This window comes from Erpetoichthys calabaricus, chromosome 17, assembly GCF_900747795.2.
Source record: "Erpetoichthys calabaricus chromosome 17, fErpCal1.3, whole genome shotgun sequence".
NCBI classification, from domain to species: domain Eukaryota; kingdom Metazoa; phylum Chordata; class Cladistia; order Polypteriformes; family Polypteridae; genus Erpetoichthys; species Erpetoichthys calabaricus.
The window spans coordinates 37,628,654-37,647,341 of record NC_041410.2 but is presented as its reverse complement, the minus strand read 5'-3'; positions in this window follow the sequence as shown (position 1 = coordinate 37,647,341).

The following is an 18,688-nucleotide window of genomic DNA, read 5'->3' as shown; positions in this document are numbered from 1 at the left end:
AGTGGAGCAGGACAGTGACAGCAGTCTGTTGCTGAAGCTGCTCCTCTGTCTGGAGATGATACTGTTCAGTGGATGCAGTGGGTTCTCCATGATTGATAGGAGCCTGCTCAGTGCCTGTCGCTCTGCCACAGATGTCAAACTGTCCAGCTCCGTGCCTACAATAGAGCCTGCCTTACTCACCAGTTTATCCAGGCGTGAGGCGTCCCTCTTCTTTATGCTGCTTCCCCAGCACACCACCGCTTAGAAGATGTTGCTCACCACAACCATCTGATAGAACATCTGCAACATCTTATTACAGATGTTGAAGGACGCCAGCCTTCTAAGGAAGTATAGTCAGCTCTGTCCTTTCTTACACAGAGCATCAGTATTGGCAGTCCAGTCCAATTTATCATCCAGCTGCACTCCCAGGTATTTATAGGTCTGCATCCTCTGCACACAGTCACCTCTGATGATCACGGGGTCCATGTGGGGCCTGGTCCTCCTAAAATCTACCACCAGCTCCTTGGTTTTGCTGGTGTTCAGTTGTAGGTGGTTTGAGTTGCACCATTTAACAAAGTCCTTGATTAGGTTCCTATACTTCTCCTCCTGCCCACTCCTGATGCAGCCCACGATAGCAGTGTCGTCAGCGAACTTTTGCACGTGGTAGGACTCCGAGTTGTATTGAAAGTCCAATGTATATAGGCTGAACAGGACCGGAGAAAGTACAGTCCCCTGCAGCGCTGCTGTGTTGCTGACCACAATGTCAGACCTGCAGTTCCCGAGACGCACATACTGAGTCCTGTCTTTAAGATAGTCCACAATCCATGCTACTAGGTATGAATCTACTTCCATCTCTGTCCGCTTGTCCCCAAGGAGCAGAGGTTGGATGGTGTTGAAAGCTCTAGAGAAGTCCAGAAACATAATTCTTACAGCACCACTGCCTCTGTCCAAGTGGGAGAGGGATCGGTGTAGCATATAGACGATGGCATCCTCCGCTCCCACCTTCTCCTGGTGTGTGAACTGCAGAGGGTCGAGGACGTGGCGGACCTGTGGCCTTAGGTGGTGAAGCAGTAGCCGCTCTATGGTCTTCATCACATGTGATGTCAGAGCGACAGGCGAACAGGGACTCTCCCCTGTTCCAGGCTCAGGTTGAAGATGCACTGTAGAGGACTCCCCAGCTCCAGCCTTCAGCAGTTGTGGCGATACTCCATCTGGACCCACTGATTTGCTGGCACAAAGTCTCCTCAGCTCTCTGCTTACCTGGGCTGCTGTAATTGTGGGTTGGGGGAAACTCTCTCCTATACTTGTATCAGCAGAAGGATGGGTGAAGGGTGCAATACTCTGAATTGAGAGTGAGAGTGGGTTAGGGTAGTCAAACCTGTTAAAGAAGTTGTTCATCTGGTTTGCTCTCTCTACATCTCTCTCGATGGTGGCACCTCGCTTCGAGCTGCAGCCAGTGATGATCTTCATCCCATCCCACACTTCCTTCATGCTGTTATTCTGCAACTTCTGCTCCAGCTTTCTCTTGTACTGCTCCTTCGCTGCCCTGAGCTGGATTCTGCGTTCCTTCTGCACACGCTTGAGCTCATGCTGATCACCACTTTTAAAAGCCCTTTTCTTCTGGTTCAAAAGGCCCTTGATGTCACTTGTAATCCATGGCTTGTTGTTAGCATAGCAGCATAGTGTTCTTACTGGAACTACAATGTCCATACAGAAGTTGATGTAGTCAGTAGTGCAGTCAACAACCTCCTCAATGTTCTCACTGTATGATCCCTGCAGGATATCCCCATCCATAGTTCCAAAGCTTTCTCTCAGAGCCTGCTCTGCCTCAGGGGACCACTTCCTGAATGAGCATGTGGTTGTAGGTAGCTCCCTCACTCTGGGTTTGTAGTGAGGCGGAAGCAGAACCAGGTTATGATCTGCTTTCCCAAGTGCAGGCTGCGGATAATGGATTAAACAATTAGAACACCCAGAAAATCAAGGTGAAAATATTGTTAAAAAGAATAAAATTACATTATTTCCATGTCCCTTAAAGATAGGGTGAGAAGCTCGGTCATCTGAGAGGGGCTCAGAGTAGAGCCGCTGTTCCTCCGCATCGAGAGGAGTCAGATGAGGTGGCTCGGGCATCTGATCAGGATGCCTCCTGGACGCCTCCCTGGTGAGGTGTTCTGGGCACGTCCAACCGGGAGGAGGCCCCGGGGAAGACCCAGGACACGCTGGAGGGACTATGTCTCCCGGCTGGCCTGGGAACGCCTCGGGATTCTCCTGGAAGAGCTAGAAGAAGTGGCCGGGAAAGGGAAGTCTGGGCATCTCTGCTCAAGCTGCTGCCCCCGCAACCCGACCTCTGATAAGCGGGAGAGGATGGATGGATATTTCCATGTCAGAGGGGGACATTTTTTATACAATGAGTGGTTCCATTAGGCACCCATTGTTGGGACTGGGGGTGAGAAGTTAAAAGGCTGTCTGCAGGATGTAGGAATTTGCTGTATTGCAAAGGAGTCACCGTCTTTGAACTTTTTGGTTGGTTGAGATTACAAACAATACCAAGTTGTGATAACAGAACTGCTCCTTCCTTGGAGGATGTCTGTATTTACCTGACTTGGAAATGAACATGTTTGACAATATTGGTTTCTAATCAGCAGATCTGTACTCATTAATGGTTGGTAACAATATTTTTTGTTAACTTGTGTTTTCATTAATTGTTAAACCCAGGAAATTTAGATGTGCCATTGGTTAAACCAATTGCCCAGGACTGACAACGGCAGGGACTGAAGGAGATTTAAACTCCTGAGCAGGATAAGGCACAGAGAAGCGGTCCACTGAGAACGCTGCCAAGATACTTGCAGAGAGCACAGGGGCTCGCTGGCAGACTGGGGTACGTGGCTGGTGCGACATGAGGAACACGGACGGCAACATTTACCCTGAGGGAAGAAGAGACAGCTCTACAAGAAGATGGTTGTGGGTCCAGCAAGAGAGGGAAGCTGCATGAAAGGACCGAGCAAAGGTGGCGGACGAGAAGTGAGGCGTGCCTAGGTCACGGAAACACAAGGAGCCCAGAGTGGAGAGAAAGAATGACGAGATGCTGACAGGGATTCCACGATTTGACAAAACTTCTGTTGGGAAACGAGTGTCTAGTGAACAGAGTGCATTGGTGGACAGTTGGACAATTAATTGTTGGGGTAACAGTGCGCAAACTGGACTCTGCACCACTATAGGTTGTATCCTCCAATTCTTGTTTTTGACAGACTTTTAGAGTGTGGACTGTGTGTTTTCCTTTTAAAAAGAGGGAAATTTGTTCCTGATATTTTTAGATTTTGTTATGTTCGTTTATTTTTTAAATGTACTTTATACTATATTGTCTAGTGTAATAGAAGTTAGTGTTGCTTTTCCTGAAATACTGTTGTGTCTTTCATTGTGTGTTTACCTACCGCCCAATTTAAACAACCCTGTGTGCTATTATGGGTAAATTTCAAGAGTTCCCAGTCTCTTAATAAAACTTGGTGGCGTAGTCGGATATTTTAACGGTGTCTAGGTTAGATTACCTGTAAGTTTGACCAGACACCTGTCACATCCATATAACTGCTTAGTACATTTTTATATTTTTTTTTTACCAGACTTAGTTTTGTAATTTCTATATTATTCCCAAAACACAGAATCTTGGAAATAACATTTCACTTAATTAGCCCAGGAGTCCAATTAAAAACAAAAGCTGGTTGGAACAAAAATCTGCAGCCACAGGGGGTCCCCAGGACTGACTTTGAGAACCCCTGGTCTACAGTCAGGATGACATATGTGTATGCCCTGGTCACATGAAAAAAGTAATGCAAGTGTTGTACCAAATTCACCCCCCACCCCCACCAACTCATCACATGCCTCCCCACTTTGTATTCATGTGCATCACCCAATCCAGAAGCTATTATTTTCTCTTTATTAAGGTAAATATGCAAGTGCTATTGACTAATATGGTCAGACTATGAGGAGATCCACTAATGCTCATAAAACCACATGTATTTATATTTTGCCCTTTACTGCTTTAAGCATTAGGCATTATTTAACTGAGGCTACAACAGGATTTTAAGATGTTGATATCACCCTAGCCAAAATAATCTTCACCCCACCTTAGCTCAATATTAGATGGTCAGAATCACTTTAGATTTAATTTGTTGTCACCAACTGACCTGTAAATTATGGCCTAAAAATTTCACTTCTACCTAAAAGTAGCAGTGTTGCAGCTACAGTCATCAAATTTTTAGCATCTCGGGTTCTCCCAATAGCACCAGCATTTTTCTGTTTCAGTGGTATTTCATGCTCCTCCACACCATATACACATGCAGCTACTCCGATGTAATATTGTCACCTCTCAATCTAATGTATGAGTGACCATTATTTTAAATCTCCAAGGAGACAACCGCCCCAACTCATTTTCATTTTATATAGGATGTTCATGAGAATGTAAATATATATGTTTGACACCCTGGTGTCTGGGCGGGTCTTAATCTGGTAATGCTATAACTCATTGTCTCAATTACGTAGATAATACAGAAGAGTTAATAATTTTCATTCATTATGTACCTAGCTTTTCCTAATAACCAAATGGATCGAGCAATCATCAAAACATTTAGAATACCTAGTCAGAGGCTGGAAAATATTCGGAAAGTATGCCTCATCACACAGCAAACGTTATAGTAGAGCACATGCACTACGTAGTACATAGTATGAGGGATCTCAGATCTGGAGAACAGTTGCAAAGAAACCTGCACAACAAACCAAAAGGATATAGTATTGAGGAAACTAGCAGTGCACTGTCGGTGTCTTTTTACTGAAGATTAATGTTTAAATGTATGCTGATCCACATTTTTCTATCTTCTTATATAATGCACTACTGTGGCTGTCCATTTGTCTGTCCAGGATTTTAAATCACATGTAGCTCGCAAACCGTTTGACTAATTGACCAGAAAATTGGTTCACATATACTATGTGACATCTACTATCCACTTTCTGGGTGATGGTTAACCTCCAAGGTTATTCCTCATTTTATTTTTATTTTATTGTAGAATCAACTCTCAGCAGCGGCCAGCAGGGTGGCCGTGTGGCACATGTGTATGGGTGCCGTGCTCCTTCCTACCACCTTCACCGTCACTTCCCCTTCCTCTTCATATCTTAAATGATTCTTAAGGCAGATTGAAGAATTAAGGAAAACGTACTAAGTACCGTATTTTTCGCACCATAAGACGCACTTTTTTCTCCCCAAAAGAAGGTTGGAAATGTCTGTGCGTCTTATGGAGCGAATATTGCGTCACAGACCATGATGTGTATTACCTGACAAAAGTAGACATCCAGGGGTAGAGGGCGACAAAACTCACTGTTACGTTACAGGCATTCCCTCTGTGCTTGGAGGAATGTTAGACTCATTGACTCGGCATCTAATCCTTGCGTGTGCGTGAGTTGCGAAATGTAAACAAAAGCAAGATGGCATCTACATCTCATGAGGGAGCGAAGCGAGTGCAGAAAAAAAAAAAAGCAGAGGTTGTTTTGCGCATTATCACTGAGTCGGACTCTGGACTCCACAGATTACCAGCCGCTGGACTACTTCAGGCTGTTTTTTCCTGAAGCTGCCTTTCAGCTACTGTCAAACGAGACAAACAGGTATGCAGAGCAATTTTTTGAATCGAGGGCTGTGCTTGCACCGCATTCTCATTTTTCAAACTGGAAACCCACAACAAAACATGAGATGAAGGGCTTTGTGGCATTACAAATATAGATGGGACTAGACTGGCGATATAAGTTCAGGAAGCATTGGTCCAAACGTGCTTTGTCCCCTGGTGGCTTTGGACAGGTTATGTCGCGTGATGATAGGTACGTGATGCTGCAAAGTGATTGTGAGCAACTGAGCTTAATAAATTCTGACATTAGCGATGAGGAGTTCTTGGGGTTTCCATAAAACTAGAAGAGTGCTTGAAACTTAAAGTCTCTCCTTATTTGTTAATGACAGTGATGATGTTTCTTAATACCGCTGTTGAATTTACATGGTTGAAATATTATTCTGCTATATTTTATTAAACATATTAGTGCACCATTTGGTTCAGAATATTTTTTTTCTTGTTTTCATCCTCTAAACCTAGGTGCGTCTAATGGTCAGGTGCGTCTTATGGTGCAAAAAATACGGTAATTGCAATACAAACACTGACTTTAATTAGTTTTAACGCTAAAAGATGTTAACGAAAGTAGAGAAGAAGTGGGCCGCCAGGGTGGAGAAAAGAAGAGCTGCCCAGGAACAGGAAGTGCATCAACCTCTGAGCAAACGATTGCTAAACGTACAGAGAAACAGGATGAAAACTATGAATGCTCAAGTGAAGTGTATTTGTGCAATGAGCCGTTACTGGTTTCGTATATTACGCAATATAAATATCTCAATGCATTCCTTGCCATTTTCTGTGGCATTAAGTTAAATATGTTTGATTTAGTATCTCATTATACTTCTCCCCAAATATAATGGAATATTTGTGCTTTTTCATGTCTGTAACACTCTGTCTGACATGTGGAATTTATTTTGTAACATTACCTACTGTGCTAAGTCCATTGAACCTGTTCATGAAGTCATCTATTTTAGTACACAACTTGGTTCTGCTTCTTAGACCCCAAGAAGCACACTGCAACTGCACTTCATCTTGGTCTTGATCAGCTGCTCGTCTGCAGCTCTGAGGCACACTGCAACTGTGTTAATAGTCAAAGTTAGTCTTGTTAGCAACTAACACAGGATCATTCCCAGCTCAGAGCACGCTGCAAACTGATCCATAATGTTTTACAAATCACAAGCATCAGGTTAGCATTAAAGTTTTCCACCTTGCTGTTTACATTGCTGGTTTAGGATTAGGAGTATCACTTGATTCAGACTGAATTTTCAGAATATCAGCAAATCTACAAGCATCTGGGTCTTCAAAATAACATATTTAAACATTGAGTTCTTTTAGTGTTAGTCACAGAAAATGGTACATCAAAAAATGGAGAAATAGCTGATATACCGATATCCAGGACCTGCATCACATCAAGTCTAGCATGTGATATCTTTTGTGTATTGTACTGACTGAGATAAAAAAAATGGAGTAAATTAATAACCTCTCTTCCTTTGAAATTACACTGGCTTTCTACATAAGAGTTGAATTTAAAATTAGGAAATAGTCATAATTAGTTACTATTATAGATAATAAATCTGAGACAAGACACTTTATATTGTGGTGAATGACAGATGGTTAATAAGAGAGAATATAATTCTTTCTGAATGATTACAGCAAGATCTGTTTTACTCGAAAGACATGAAAATAACAAGATTAAACATCTCAACAAAATACTTGCCAAACCACCATGTCTCTTTCCTTGACTAACAGAAAGAACACAATTATAAGTTGCAGGGTCTCCTTCATATAACACTGCAGTATAGTCACTGATAAGGCAAGTTTCACACAAAAATAGTATAATTGATAACACCATTCATGTAAACTTCTTACTAGTTAAGGCTGTGATATTAAATAAAATCATATTGAGGGTCTAAGAAAAACACAGCTGCATCAAAGTTTTAGAATGACTTGAGATGCCCATTAACTTATTTGCAATTTTTATCATTTCTCTATAATAATAAGTTACTCATTAAACCAGGGTCAATAGCACCTGTTTAAATAAAACCACTGCAAATTTCTCATTTTGTAATACAAGTTAATGGCTAACACTGTGCATAAAACTAGGAGGTCATGAATGTTGTATTACCTTTGAAATGTTTTTGGAAAGGACCCAAGCACCAAATCTACAGAGATGCTGGCAATGCTATCTAAAGAATCAGATTCTTCCCCAAAAGATGTCAAAGTTGTTCACAAAGCCAAAGTCCTTACTTCCACAGGAGGCTCTCATCTTTGTGTTCAGGACCAGAGGTCTGCTTTAGACTTCATCTGATCTTCTCAACATGGGTGACAGTCTGACAACAGTGACTCTTGCAACTGTGGTCCACTCCTTGAAGGCATGAATAAGCAACGAGATGTCTATCTTCAACAACTCTGATGACAGTGAATGTCATTTACCCTGACATGCAGCACTATCATTCCAAACGTCTTCTTCTTTCAATATCCAGAACATGGACAGGAGGTAAACAAGACACAAAAACTTTTGAATCTAATGGCAGAAACCTCCCTGTAATGATGACGTGACTATAATCTACTGTTAAGGTGGAGGAGCAGAGAAGCTCTAATCAACTGGGCGAAAGGGGACCAGGGCTTGGGTATCCTCTTACTTGCCTTTATAAGATAGCGCATCATACATGTGGAAAAAAAAAAGCCAGCCATGTGCATGTAATATTCTGTGGTGACTTCAGCACAGTCCTGAATTTAGAAGGTGTCATACCTGGATTTTATGTAGCCAGTGAGTTTGGACTCCACTGTGCACCTTTAGCAGGTGATGAGCATAGATGGAATAGCCTAGCCTATCAGACATTAAAAGAAGGAAAGGTATTTAGTGAGCATTCTTAACTATGGCCAAGATGTGTTTTGCCCACTTCAGATCATTGGTCATTGGTCACTCCAATATATGTAAAGCTACTGTCACTCTACACAACTGTAGCTCTCTTCACAACAACACAGACACAGGTCGGTTCTTTGAAGCGGGCGTTTATTGCTTGGGCTCGTCTTACTCACACCATCACGCCTCCACGCTTTGAGAACTACATGGTGAGTAACACTAATGTGTACAAAACACATTAGTGAATACACCGTAACTTGCATGTACACAGAATGAAATACAAAACATTTAGTGTAAACATGAATCAAAAGACGTTTTACAAATAAAATACCTCATTGGCCGCTTGTCATAAAAAGAGGTCTTTAAATCATTTTGATTGTCTGTTTTAGCTTCAGACATTTATAGTTTGAAATCTTTAATGCAACAGAGCTTCGTGAGAGACATCCGCCCACCTGCGGTCCATGGGGCAGGTCTTTCTCATGTTCTCCCGATAATTCCTAAATGTGTTCTCGCAAGACACATTACTTTACATACAGTACATATTATTTTAAAGTCACTTAACAATAACAAATGAATTGTAACATGTAAATTTACAATACACATCACGTTTTAAATTTAGATATTTAAACTTAAACTATATAAGTTATGTAACCCATTATAAATCAATTATCTACAACATGAACTTTACATTAAATATTGTTCAACAACATTTCCTCTGATGTAGATGGGGGTGAAGCCTTTCTGTGAAAGAAACACCAAACAAAAATACTTTTATTCAAGAAAACAAATTATGTAATTTCAATTACACAGGAATAGAAGTTAGTAAACAATGTTCAATATAATAAATGCAACATGGGCTCTTGAGCAATTTATAACCTGTAGCAAAAGAAAGCAACAGATTTAAATTCTGGTTTAGTGCTTTTGTTGACTGGTCGGTCATCAGTACCATGCAATGGCAATAGTCTTTCTATCTGTCATTCTTTGTAATGTTGCTGTGAAAAACTAAAACTGGCTATAAAAGGTTGGGGTTTCCCTGCTTCTGAACTACTGTCGTTCCACCCTTTCAGACGTTTTCACTTAAAATGGGAGTCACAGTTTCACCATCTCTTTCACAGGCTGAGCCAAAGGAATTCTTCTGCAGCCTTCTGAGGACAGCATCTCTGTTATCTGTACATACAGTGCTGACACTGCCCTGTAACGTAGTCCATCTATGTATAAAATATTTTTCATTTTGTTGTGTGCTATAAGGTTCAGTTTTTTGACTTCAGGAAAGCTAGGATGCTTTATCAAACTGAATAATATTATTCATTGGAATTATCAACCCATAAAACAAGCTAAAAACGTTTCCTTTTTGCAGATAACCAGTAATGCATATTTGTTTGCCTAATTTAAATGTTTATATGTAAATATTATAATAGCATAATTCAAAATGATTAAATTAAAATGTGTTGAGTGGTTAAATGGGCAAAATTAATTAAAGCTCAACTGCATAATATTTTTAGAACAAAAAAATGCAAGAGCACTGCTTTATTGTATTATCTTATGAACCTATATGGTGTTGTGTTTTATGCCAAAAAAATCTGTGGATCACATATGTTAAAAAATATACAGCAACCTGGCCTTCAAAACTTGAAAATTGATTTGTACACAATGCAAAAATAATAAATATGGGTTTTAATATATTATACAAGTGTTCATTTAATATATGTTTAATTTTTATTGAAATTTGATTACAGTTTTTGCCCGTTGCTTGAACACGTTCTGAAAAACTTGGCTCATCTTGTCAAAACTGATGTAAATAGTAAATAAGAAACAACACTAGGAAATAAACCATTCACATCTATGTCAAATTGAAACTCTGCTATCAAAACCTAACAATCCTTTGTCAAAATGTCATTCTAATGACATAATGATACCCACTTGCATCACATGAATACATTTTCAAATCAGCAGCAACACACTAGTCTACTTTATATAAAACACTGCAGGCTTTTGTTTGCACTGTTTTTATTCAGTTCCACAGAAGGCACGTTTTCACAACACCCAAAAAATGAAATATGAAATACTATACATTACAGTTGTTTTCTTTACAGTACAGTAAATTCAGGTAAAGCAAAAATAAAACAAACAATACACAACTGTAAACACAGAAAAACATAATTAGTGTGTAAGTGGGCTTATGGATCCTGCCATCTGTTGGCATTTGGCCACAGGATCTCATCAACATCACAAGCAATGTGTTCTCTCACTAAGCATCGGGGAAAATATCCCCTTGTGTGCTGAATCCATCCATGGATTGACCTTACCTCAATGTCTCCTCAGGCCTGTTCCATTGCCTGCAGAAGAGGCATGCGGGCATGTGGTTGCCGGTCATACACGCGCCATCTCAAAGCGGAAAAAAACTCTTCTATAGTGTTGAGAAATGGCGAGTAAGGGGGCAAATACACAACTTCAAATTGATCATGGTTGGTGAACCAGTTCCGGATGATAGCAGCCCGATGGAAACTGACATTGTCCCAGACAACAACAAACCTGGGCTGCTCTGGTCTGTCCTGTACAACTGCATCATGAAGTTCATCTAGAAATGTGATTATGTGTTGCGCATTATAGGGACCCAGTTTGGAATGATAATGCAGTAGCCCTCAGAGGCTTATGGCGGCACACAATGTGATATTTCCCCCGCGCTGCCCCAGGACGTGCACAATCGCCCTTTTGCCAAGTATATTATGTCCCCGTCGTCTACTTTTGCTAAGGTTGAATCCAGCCTCATCAATGTAAATAAATTCATGAGGCTGAGCAACTCCATCCATGTCCAAGATTCTCTGCAACAAAAAATACATATTGTGGATGGCATTACTCAAAACACACAACTACACTACTACACATACAGAACCGCTCCACCCTACCACACAGGTATCTGTGTAGCTTTCTGAATATATCTATGTGGCACTGATCCAATGGTACATGTTCAGCTGTTACTGGACTGCACCCATTCTGTATTGTAAATGTAAAGGACTGTAACACTTACCTGTACATATTCATGTCGAAGTCCTTTGACCCTGACACTGTTCCTCTCAAATGGGACCCTGTACAGTTGCTTCATGGTCATAATGTGCTTTACCAAGATGTGTCTTGAGCGATCGGGGGAGAAGGGCCTTAGTCAGGGAGGTGACCAAGAACCCGATGGTCACTCTGTCAGAGCTCCAGAGGTCCTCTGTGGAGAGAGGATAACTTTCCAGAAGGACAACCATCTCTGCAGCAATCCACCAATCGGGCCTGTATGGTAGAGTGGCCAGATGGAAGCCACTCCTTAGTAAAAGGCACATGGCAGCCAGCCTGGAGTTTGCCAAAAGGCACCTGAAGGACTCTCAGGACCATGAGAAAGAAAATTCTCTGGTCTGATGAGACAAAGATTGAACTCTTTGGTGTGAATGCCAGGTGTCACGTTTGGAGGAAACCTGGCACCATCCCTACAGTGAAGCATGGTGGTGGCAGCATCATGCTGTGGGGATGTTTTTCAGTGCCAGGAACTGGGAGACTAGTCAGGATAAAGGGAAAGATGACTGCAGCAATGTACAGAGACATCCTGGATGAAAACCTGCTCCAGAGCGCTCTTGACCTCAGACTGGGGTGACAGTTCATCTTTCAGCAGGACAACGACCCTAAGCACACAGCCAAGATATCAAAGGAGTGGCTTCAGGACAACTCTGTGAATGTCCTTGAGTGGCCCAGCCAGAGCCCAGACTTGAATCCGATTGAACATCTCTGGAGAGATCTTAAAATGGCTGTGCACCGATGCTTCCCATCCAACCTGATGGAGCTTGAGAGGTGCTGCAAAGAGGAATGGGCGAAACTGGCCAAGGATAGGTGTGCCAAGCTTGTGGCATCATATTCAAAAAGACTTGAGGCTGTAATTGCTGGTGCATCGACAAAGTATTGAGCAAAGGCTGTGAATACTTATGGACATGTGATTTCTCAATTTTTTATTTTTAATAAATTTGCAAAAACCTCAAGTAAACTTTTTTCACATTGTCATTATGGGGTGTTGTGTGTAGAATTCTGAGGAAAAAAATGAATTTAATCCATTTTGGAATAAGGCTGTAACATAACAAAATGTGGAAAAAGTGATGCGCTGTGAATACTTTCCGGATGCACTGTATATATTAATAGATCCGGATGTCAGGAATCCAAGAAATAACATCCATATTATTGGCATTAAGGGAAACATAGAGAGTGATAATCCCAGTGAAGATGGGGTTAGTTATATTCCCAGTCTGTGTGATTTTTTTCTTTCCAATATTTAAAGATGTCATATAGTGAATACTCCTCACTGGAATTCATGGTGCCCAGAACAATTTATAATAAGGCATTTTAATTATGCAGACTGTCATACAGCCTTAACGAAGCACAAAAAATCAATCAGTTCCTCAATTTTAGCCCCACAATAGCCCAAGTTAGAAATTCAGTGGCACCCATAATGAAAAGAGGTTGTGTATTAATTTTATAGCTTTCACATACTGTATCTTGAAACACAATCATTTGGAAATTGGAATCATTTGGACATTTTGGAAATTTGTTTTGCTTATTGAATGCTTTTGACTTCTATCTCCCTGTTAATATTTTCTGTTTCTTTAATTCTTATGTAATTGTTAAAATGATCAATTCACTTTGTTCTTTCTCCTATCATTTTCCTTGTTTATTGTATGTTACCTAAGCAGACAGGGCTCCTTTATGCTGTAGCTGATAATCCACCTTTATAATGAGCTCAGGAGGCCTCAGTCCAGAGCTGAAACTTTTGTTAGTTATTCTACATGTGTTTTTTCATCTCTCACTTTGGAGTAGGTTCTTGTTTTTTGATTTTTCAAGTTTTCACCTTGTTTTTCACCTTGCTGACAGCTTTGGTTTTTGTTATGAGAATTACAGACTTATTTTTGTTTGCTTTCAGGCATGCCTATGCAGGAAAACCATGTTGCTATTTTTGCCATTACTTTGTTTTTGTGAATATTTTTTGCATGAACTCTCTAAATATTAAGGAAACCTGTTTTATTCTTTGAACCAGGGTTTTTTTAACAATTCTCCTCTCCACCTTTTGAGATATATAAGATACAGTAGGTCACTTTTGGATTGTGTACAGTAGATCAAAAAGCCTGCTTCTTTGGGGACTAAGCTTGCTTTTGGTTTTTCGATGCTTGCTTTGTGTTTCACAGCCTCTTCAAAAACACAAGGCCTAGTATTGCGGTGGTAAAGCTTGATTCTGAGTTTCAAGAGCCTGTAATTAACAACATGCATCGCCTTTTTTTAGATTTTCCTTCTTTAATATCAGCATGTTTTATACCTAAATGCATACTAATTTTGATTATATCATCTTTTGTTAGTCAACTATTAAAAGCAAAGCACACATTCATTCATAATTTATGCCATTTACTTATAATCTAGTTTTCTGTCAAAAGCTGGAAAAACTAGCAGGCCATATCAAAAACAGAGGATGGACCAGGAAATGAACTTCAGCCACATACAAAATAAAAGTCAAAATCAGAAAGTCAATATCATTGTCAAAAAACAAAAATGTGAGACAACATTTGTATTCAAAAGAAATAAGCATAAAGTAAATAAGAAAATCATATTTTAACATACTGCGACCCCACCTCGGATAAGCGGAAGAGGATGGATGGATAGATCGATATTTTAGAGCAGGGGTGTCGAACTCCAGGCCTGGAGGGCCGCAGTGGCTACAGGTTTTCATTCAAATCCTTTTCCTAATCAGTGAATAGTTTTCACTGCTAATTAACTCCTTTTCCCTTCATTTCAATAGCCCTGTTTTTAAGGATTCAGTCCTCTGAATTGATTTGTTTCTTCATTAAATGGCAGCCAAACAGAAATGAGACGTGAAACAAGCCAACAGATGACCAGCTAAACTGGGATTTCAAACTCCAACCAATTTCACTCCAACCAGTCTCTTAATGAGAAGCAGATTCTTGCTGTTAATTAAGCCCGTTATTTAATTCAATGGCTTGTTGCTGCTCTCATTCTGCCACAGCAGACATTTCCAAATCTGTTGATTTTTCTGTTTTTTCTGTCATATGGTGGCTTGTTTGATGTCTCATTATTGTTTGGCTACTAATTAAGGAAAAGGAGACAATTAAGGGGCCTGAGTCAAGTTAATTAAAACTAAAGCAAAAGAAGTTAATTAGCAGTAAAAACGGCTCACTAATTAAGAAGATGGTGAATTAAGAAATCATGATTTTAATTTAAAACATATTTCTTGGATATAAAAAACACTTTATCCAAATGTCTTAAACTCACAGAAAACAGTATCGGCATTAACAATTAAACATTGTTTGCTCAGTTTGAACACCTAAAGGTAGCAGAGCTGGACTCCATAGTCTCTCTCTGTCTCTTGGGAATCAGAGTACATTAATACTTATCAGGGTTGTATACCCTCTAGCATCAAGGGGGATTACTGCAGAATGTATAGAGTATCCCCTAGCAGATTGTCCCTATCTGTGTTGGTATCTGCAGGACCTCACTCTTTTTGTCAGTGTGGATTTTGCTCTTTCTCTGAAGCCACCATTGGATTTTTTCCATCCTGTCCTACCTCTGCCACTAGTCACCTTTTCATGTTTTTCTCAAACTTTTGCAGGAGTAACAAATAACATTGATCTGCAAAAAAATATATATATAGATTTGAGGGTGCCGAATCCAAACCTGGCAACAGAATTGATCTATCATATTCAGTTTAAAATAATAAGAACATTATTTTAGATAAAACAAGTAATATATTTTTTAAATGAATTTTATATAAATGAAAAACTGATAAATTAAACATATAATTGTTTTAAATATAAAAACGAGGTGAGACACAAAAATAACTGGATTGGCTGGTGAATTATAGCATTCTAAACATTGTCACCTTCTATATGCTCCACGTCCCGATCTCTACACCGCTCCATACGTATCTTTCATTGATTGAAACAGGGCTGGAAGTCTTCTTGCTTGAGGCTCTTCAACAGGCTTGCTGTTTTTGTCTTCACTTCATCCATTGAAGTGAAAAATGTGTTCCCTTCAGGTCACTTTTGATTTTCGGGAACAAGTAAAAATCACAGGGAGCTAAATCGGGCGAATACGGAGGATGATCGAGGACAGGAATGTTTTTGTCAGTCAAAAACTGCTTTACAGAAAAATTTGTGAGAAATTTGATGTTGATTCACTGTTTGATTTTTTCATCCGAGATTATCACGGCAACTCGTATAGCGATTGTTGTGCAAATACTGACTGGGCTTTTCACAGGATAGTACCTAGCCAGTTGACAGTTTGACAGGGCGTGTAGGAGGGAATATAGTTCTATGATTCACGTCTGGCCGACCTCCAGTTAGTTTTCCAGGAAAGCCCCAAGCCCAGTCTGGTTATTCTTGTGTCTCACCTCGTATTGCTTAGAAAAAGTAGTCACTTGGTAGTTTTTTATTATTTAATATTATGAAGGTGTTTTACGGTAGAGAAATCAAAAGATGTCTGCTAACATAGACTCAATCCACTTTCCACTATAATGTCTATCCTGGTGGAATCTCACCCCATATTCATCAGCGACCGCTTCTATATTCTCAGCAAAGAAAATCCAACTAAGACTGTGGAAAATGGATTTTTAAAAACATGTAGTATCCAAATTCCTGAACTACTTCCTTATAGTATTCTAGGTTTGTATTCCTAAGAAAATTGTGGCATATGTTTTATTTTTTTATTATTCCAATAAAGGAAGGGTGTGTGTACAGAGGTGGCTCAAGACATAAGTGAACAAAATGGCTGCAAAAGGGCTCCCTTCTGCTCCGGCTGTTTACGAAAGATGGGAAAGTTGATAAATGGTGAGTTTTGGTGAGGCCACTCTTCGCACTCCAAAAGGGACACTATAAACATTACAAAGATCTAAAGTCTACAGGTCTAAAAATGAATTTTTTTGCGCAGGAGGATTTTGGTGTAGGCCAGTGTAGTGAACTCACCTACTAACACTTGTGTAAGTCAGTAGCTGAGTTTTTCAAATATAATTTAATAGCAAGATGGTATAGTGGTGAAGCCAGTTGAGTGATGACATAGTTATTGACAAGTTTGCAGCTTCAGTAGTTTTTAGCTGTTAGAGATTTTAAATGACTCATGGCTGTAATTTTAGCCAAGGTAATTACTCTTTTTAATAATCCATTTAGATGGCTCAGTACAAATTTACCTTTGTTTTTTGTATTTAAGATGTTTGTGTATTTTCTCCGTATCTATAGGCAATACAGTCATGTTCCCTTTTGCACCAATAATTACTCTTGAAGAAGGAATCCTGTCCTTTAATTTGTAGTCATTTTTAAAAGAACCTGAGATTCCTGCAGTCATTTATATATTTATTTTTTCATAATAAGGTACATCTTATTTCCTTCAGTTCTGCGTAAATACAATTTAGGTTTAATTACATGCTTGCTTGAAGAAGTATGCCATGTTCCAAAATAATTGAATTTTAGTAAATGAGGAACATTAAAATAATTAAGTGGCACAGGGAAAGAAATAAAGGGCATGGATAGAAATTTCAGAGTGAAAAATTGGTAATCTTTACATTTAAAATATTTGGTGATTTACTTACAAAAGCTGTAATTAGCCCTAATTCTAAAATTAAATATTAAAGATTGCTAATGTATGTTCATCTGTTATGGAAATAGGAATTTCTGAGAAATTTCATGTCTGTCCAACTGAATTTTACAGTAGCACTTAAAACCAAAACCATTTTAGCAAAGACAATGTATTTTATGAGGACTTGACTGTTGCCAGGAGCTTGTTATTAATTCTGTTTTAAATTTCCATCTTGATTGTGATAAATATGTAACTTTTATTACACTTGCTATGTATATTTATTGTTACTGAGGTGACATTACCATTTTCACTGTGTGTTTTCTGATGGGTTCCACTATTTTGTGTGTTTGTTTCCCCAGAACTATCACTGTAGAGCATTGGTTATCAACTGCTTTTTTTTCTTTTTTGCTTTTCCACGACTCAGTTTTGCCTGTTTTGTGTTTTTGAGACCCAGAATCAAACCTGGGTTGGTCTGGGGATATCCCTTGGAGAATCGCCGATGCAGGCCACAGGGGACTACAGGAATTTTCTTAATCAACCAATTGGAAGACACTCTGCAAACTAACCTGAAAATTGATCCAGGGGGTGTACAGTGGCAGAGCCTATGCTCTGACCTCCAAAGTTCATGCGAAAAGACAATTTCCCTTTGGGGATTAGTAATAATAATAATAATAATAACATTTATTTGTATAGCAGGTTTTCATACAAAAAAGTAGCTCAAAGTGCTTTAAATAATGAAGAACAGTAAATAAAAAAAATATAACAACATCCATCCATCCATTTTCCAACCTGCTGAATCCGAACACAGGGTCACGGGGGTCTGCTGGAGCCAATCCCAGCCAACACAGGGCACAAGGCAGGAACCAATCCCAGACAGGGTGCCAACCCACCGCAGGACACACACAAACACACCCACACACAAAGCACACACTAGGGCCAATTTAGAATCACCAATCCACCTAACCTGCATGTCTTTGGACTGTGGGAGGAAACCGGAGCGCCCGGAGGAAACCCACACAGACACGGGGAGAACATGCAAACTCCACGCAGGGAGGACCTGGGAAGCGAACCCAGGTTTGATGGCCAGGGTGGACAGAAAAAAAAAAAAAAAACTCCAGACGGCTGGAGAAAAAAATAAAATCTGCAGGGGTTCCAGGCCACGAGACCACCCAGTCCCCTCTGGGCATTCTACCTAACATAAATGAAATAGTCCTCTTGTGTCTAGGGTTCTCACGGAAGGACTTGATGATGAGTAAAGTATATCAAATCAAAAACTCAAACCATACACAGTATGAAACTTTCCCATTGATTACAATTGTGAATAACGAGTCTGCAGGTCGCAACCCATAGTTTAAGAGCTTTACAATTCTATGTGGTTGATAGGCAGGTGAGGCATATTATGTGACTTGCACAGTGTTTAAACTTTAAATTAATTTAAAGACTTGAAAAACAGTAGAAAAAAATCAATTTTGGAATGAATTAAGTTTTGTCTTGTTTTATTTCTGAGTTCAGAATAGTTGTGCATTTGAACTTGGTCTTGTGTAACAACTCCTTTACCATCTCCTAACTACTTTTTTTTCCTAATCCTTAAAAAATAACTGTACTGTAC